The sequence below is a fragment of the Leopardus geoffroyi genome, chromosome C3 (assembly GCF_018350155.1).
Source record: "Leopardus geoffroyi isolate Oge1 chromosome C3, O.geoffroyi_Oge1_pat1.0, whole genome shotgun sequence".
Taxonomy (NCBI): domain Eukaryota; kingdom Metazoa; phylum Chordata; class Mammalia; order Carnivora; family Felidae; genus Leopardus; species Leopardus geoffroyi.
Window position 1 is genome coordinate 43,794,015 of NC_059338.1, and position 6,000 is coordinate 43,800,014.

At 38.6% G+C, this 6,000-nt stretch overlaps 1 long non-coding RNA gene across 5 annotated transcripts in view; it reads left to right on the forward strand.

Moving 5' to 3' along the window:
* The window catches only part of LOC123584932, a 57,394-nt gene extending 52,013 nt beyond the window's left edge, over nucleotides 1–5,381 (forward strand). For all 5 annotated transcript variants that reach the window (XR_006705789.1, XR_006705787.1, XR_006705790.1 and 2 more), the window contains one exon: nucleotides 4,761–5,381. This is a non-coding gene — a long non-coding RNA (uncharacterized LOC123584932). The remainder of the gene's footprint in view (nucleotides 1–4,760) is intronic.
* The last annotated feature ends 619 nt before the right edge of the window (nucleotides 5,382–6,000 follow it).

Below are 6,000 nucleotides of genomic sequence, written 5' to 3' on the forward strand. Positions count from 1 at the left end.
TTATGGAAAAAGAGGAAGCTGAGAAAAAGATAAAACAATCCAGGAGTATGAGGGAAGAATTAGAGAACTAAGTGATGCAATCAAACGGAACAATATCCGTATCGTAGGAATTCCAGAAGAAGAAGAAGAAAGAAAGAAAGAAAGAAGAAGAAAGAAAGAAGAAAGAAAGAAAGAAGAAAGAAAGAAGAAGAAAGAAAGAAGAAGAAAGAAAGAAAGAAAGAAGAAGAAGAAGAAGAAGAAGAAGAAGAGAGAAAGGGACTGAAGGTGTACTTGAAGAAATCATAGCTGAGAACTTCCCTGATCTGGGGAAGGAAAAAGGCATTGAAATCCAAGAGGCACAGAGAACTCCCTTCACACATAACTTGAATCAATCTTCTGCATGACATATCATAGTGAAACTGGCAAAATACAAGGATAAAGAGAAAATTCTGAAAGCAGCTAGGGATAAACATGCTCTAACATATAAAGGGAGACCAATAAGACTAGTGGCAGACCTAGTTACTGAAACTTGGCAGGCCAGAAAGGAATGGCAGGAAATCTTCAATGTGTTGAACAGAAAAAAATATGCAGCCGAGAATCCTTTATCCAGCAAGTCTGTCATTCAGAATAGAAGGAGAGATAAAGGCTTTCCCAAACAAACAAAAACTGAAGGAATTCATCACCACTAAACCAGCCCTACAAGAGATCCTAAGGGGGATTCTGTGAGTGAAATATTTCAAGGACTACAAAGTACCAGAGACATCACTACAAGCATAAAACCTACTGACATTACAATGACTCTAAACCCATATCTTTCAATAATCACACTGAATGTAAATGGGCTAAATGCTCCAGCCAAAAGACATAGGATAGACATCAGAATGGATTAAAAAAAAAAAAAGACCCATCTATTTGCTGTTTACAAGAGACTCATTTTAGACCTGAGGACACCTTCAGATTGAAAGTGAGGGGATGGAGAACTATCTATCATGCTACTGGAAGTCAAAAGAAAGCTGAAGTAGCCACACTTATATCAGACAAGCTAGACGTCAAATTAAAGGCTGTAACAAGAGATGAAGAAAGGTATTATATACTTACAGGGTCTATCAGGAAGAGCTAACAATTATAAATGTCTATACGCCAAATACGGGAGCCCCCAAATATATAAAACAATCACAAACATAAACAACCTTATTGATAAGAATATGGTAATTGCAGGGGACTTTAACACTCCACTTACAACAATGGATAGATCATCTAGACACAGGATCAATAAGGAAACAAGGGCCCTGAATGATACATTGGATCAGATGGACTTGACAGATATATTTAGAACTCTGCATCCCAAAGAAACAGAATATACTTTATTCTCAAGTGCACATGGAACCTTCTCCAAGATAGATCACATACTGGGTCACAAAACAGCCCTTCATAAGTATAAAAGAATTGAAATCATACCATGCACATTTTCAGACCACAATGCTATGAAACTTGAAATCAACCACAGGAAAAGGTCTGGAAAACCTCCAAAACCATGGAGGTTAAAGAAAACCCTACTAAAGAATGAATGGGTCAACCAGGCAATTAGAGAAGAAATTAAGAAATATATGGAAACAAATGAAAATACAACAATCCAAACGCATTGGGATGCAGTGAAGGCAGTCCTGAGAGGAAAATACATTGCAATCCAGGCCTATCTCAAGGAACAAGAAAAATCCCAAATACAAAATCTAACAGCACATCTAAAGGAAACAGAAGCAGAACAGCAAAGACACCCCAAACCCAGCAGAAGAGAAATAAAGATCAGAGCAGAAATAAATATAGAATCTAAAAAAACTGCAGAGCAGATCAATGAAACCAAGAGTTGGTTTTCTGAAAAAAAAAAATTGATAAACCTCTAGCCAGGCTTCTCAAAAAGAAAAGGGAGATGACCCAACTAGATAAAATCATGAATGAAAATGGAATTATTACAACCAATTCCTCAGAAATATAAGCAATTATCAGGGAATACTATGAAAAATTATATGCCAACAAACTGGGCAATCTGGAAGAAATGGAAACATTCCTAAGCACCCACACAGTTCCAAAACTCAAACAGGAAGAAATAGAAAACTTGATCAGACCCATAACTAGTGAAGAAATTGAATCAGTTATCAAAATTCTCCCAACAAATAAGAGTCCAGGACCAGATGGCTTCCCTGGGGAAGTCTACTAGACATTTAAAGCAGAGATAATGCCTATTCTTTTCAAGCTGCTCCAAAAAATAGAGAAGGATAACTTCCAGACTCATTCTATGAAGCCAGCATTACTTTGATTCCCAAACCATACAGAGACCCAGCAAAACAAGAGAACTACAGGCCAATATCCCTGATGAATATGGAGGCAAAAATTCTCCACAATATACTAGCAAATCAAATTCAACAGCATACAAAAAGAATTATTCACCATGATCAAGTGGGATTCATTCCTGGGCTGCAGACCTGGTTCAACATTCACAAATCAATCAATGTGATACATGACATTAGTAAAAGAAAAGAAAAGAACCATATGATCCTGTCAATTGATGCAGAAAAAGCATTTGACAAAATTCAGCATCCTTTCTTAATTAAAACCCTTGAGAAAGGATAGAAAGAACATACTTAAAGATCATAAAAGCCATTTATGGAAAGCCCACAGCTAATATCATCCTCAATGGGGAAAAACTGACAGCTTTCCCCCTGAGATCAGGAACACGACAGGGACGTCCACTCTCACCGCTGTTGTTTAACATAGTGTTGGAAGTTCTAGCATCAGCAATCAGACAACAAAAGGAAATCAAAGGCATCAAAATTGGCAAAGACGGAGTCAAGCTTTCACTTTTTGCAGATGACATAATATTATATATGGAAAAACCGATGTATAATAAGTTTGCTAGAACTGATACATGAATTCAGCAACATCACGGGATACAAAGTTTATGTATAGAAATGAGTTGCATTCTTATACACTAATAAAGAAGCAACGAAGACAAAGAAACTGATCCCATTCGCAATTGCACCAAGAAGCATAAAATACCTAGGAATAAATGTAACCAAAGATGTAAAATATCTGCTGAAAACTATAGAAAGCTTATGAAGGAAGTTGAAAAAGACACAAAGAAATGGAAAAACATTCCATGCTCATGGATTGGAAGAATAAATATTGTCAAAATGTCAATACTACCCAAAGCTATCTACACATTCAATGCAATCCCAATCAAAATTGCACCAGCATTCTTCTCGAAGCTAAAACAAGCAATCCTAAAATTTGTATGGAATCACAAAGATCCCGAATAGCCAAAGTAATATTGATGAAGAAGACCAAAGTGGGAGGCATCACAATCCCCCAGACTTTAGCCTCTACTACAAAGCTGTAATCATCAAGACAGCATTGTATTGGCACAAAAACAGACACATAGACCAATGGAATAGAATAGAGATTCCAGAAATGGACCCACAAAAGTATGGTCAACTAATCTTTGACAAAGCAGGAAAGAATATACAATGGAATAAAGACAGTCTCTTCAGCAAGTGGTGCTGGGAAAACTGGACAGCGACATGCAGAAGAATGAACCTGGACCACTTTCTTACACCAGACACAAAAATAAACTCAAAATGGATGAAAGACCGAAAAGCAAGACAGGAAGCCATCAAAATCCTCAAGGAGAAAGCAGGCAAAAACCTCTTTAACCTCGGCCGCAGCAACTTCTTACTCAACACGTCTCCAGAGGCAAGGGAAACAAAAGCAAAAATGAACTATTGGGACCTCCCCAAGATAAAAAGCTTCTGCACTGCAAAGGAAACAATCAATGAAACTAAAAGGCAAGCAACAGAATGGGAAAAGATATTTGCAAATGACATATCAGATAAAGGGCTAGTATCCAAAATCTACGAAGAACTCACCAAACTCCGCACCCAAAAAACAAATAATCCAGTGAAGAAATGGGCAGAAAACATGAATAGACACTGGTGGAAATGCAAACTGGTACAGCCATTCTGAAAAACAGTGTGGAGGCTCCTCAAAAACTTAAAAATAGATCTACCCTTGACCCAGAAATAGCACTGCTAGGAATTTACCCAAAGGACACAGGAGTGCTCATGCACAGGGGGACTTGTACTCCAATGTTTATAGCAGCACTTTCAACAATAGCCAAATTATGGAAAGAGCCTAAATGTCCATCAACTGATGAATGGATAAAGAAATTGTGGTTTATATATACAATGGAATACTACTTGACAATGAGAAAAATGAAATATGGCCTTTTGTAGCAACGTGGTTGGAACTGGGGAGTGTTATCTAAGTGAAATAAGTCATACAGAGAAAGACAGATACCATATTTTTTCACTCTTATGTGGATCCTGAGAAACTTAACAGAAGACCATGGTGGGGGGGAGTTAGGGAGGGAGGCAAACCATAAGAGACTCTTAAAAACTGAGAATAACTGAGGGTTGATGGTGGGTGGGTGGGAGGGGAAAGTGGGTGATGGGCATTGAGGAGGGCACCTATTGGGATGAGCACTGGGTGTTGTATGGAAACCAATTTGACAATAAATTTCATATTTAGAAAAAGAAGAAGAAAAATAATCATCAGAGACATTCAAACTACAAACCAAGAAAATCTGGAAGATGGCCATTGCCTGCTTTCAATCCATCTAAAGATACTTTGACATCTAAAACTCATCTCAACTGGGTACTCTCAGAACTCTGAAACTGGTTTATAATTTGTTCCAATCCTTAACCATTGTTTTTCTCTTGTTTCCACAGAAATGCCTCTTATTTAATACCTGCTTGAACCATGAGCCTAACTTTGGGAACACACACACATCACCACTTCCTGAAATGAATTTAGTAGAACTGACCTATTTTCAACTCTAAGAGACTAGCTCAGTGAGATAAAACAATCTACCAGCTCACATTTTAGTATGTGGAGTTTCTAAGGAACTCTAGGGGCCCAGGCCAGGCCACCCTAAAATATGCCACTTTGTCATGTTATTTTGAATGAAAGCTGTTTAAGAACAGAAGAACATTCTGACTCTCTTTGTCTCCAGATAGCAGGAAATAAATCTCCAATGTGAAAGCTATCCTTCCTGCATCAGGGAGCAGAAAGACATCCTCATCACCTGAAATAGGTATTTAGAGCCAAGAAGACTGTATAACTTTTACTAGTTTACTTTTACTAGTTTACTACCTCAGCCCAAATTCTGTTTAGAATTGTATGCTAATTAAAGCCAATGAACATAAGTTTTCTCTGCTTTGTCCATTCCTCACAGATTTATGGTTCTTTGCCTAAACATACAACAGCTGCTTGCTTTGGTCATGTGGGGAGTCTCAATTTCATTATTGGACATCTGTGTATACAAAATAAAAATTTTTTTCTTGTGTTAATCTGTCTCATGTCAATTTAATTCTTAGACTAGTTTGAAGGGAAGAAAAGGGTAGAAAAGAAAATTCTTCCTCCCCAAAACCAATAATCGAGTCGCCCAGGTGCCTCTTAATGAAGGGTACCCCAGCCAGACCAGCTGGCCCCACACTGCTCCAACTTTGCCCTCAGAGGGAATACATGCATTTAGTGTAGGTTGGGGCATGGACACCCAAGAGCCTGCTCTGGACATCTGGACTCTCTGGATACTTTTTATGTTCCAGGCCCCTGGCTATACTGTCCTGCCTCACCTGTGCATGAATAATAAATACCTACCAACCACCTTTGGGTAGCAAGGGCCTCCCAGGTCTGTGGAGCTCTGGCTGGTCCCCAATCTTACCTGTATCACTACCAGGGCACAGAGAGGCCAACCCCAAAAATATTCCTGAGGTGTCAGCTTTAAACTGGTGAAAGTTTATATTTTTACTGGTTTTCTGATGGCTTCTGGGATTCTCCAAGGCACCCAGGTGTCCCTTATTATAGGATACTTGGGCCACTTTGCACAAGCAAACTGTGCAAGGCAGTCTAGGTTCTTCCTCCTCTGCCTTCAGGGAGAATATGCACATCGGTGTAGGTTAGGGCTTA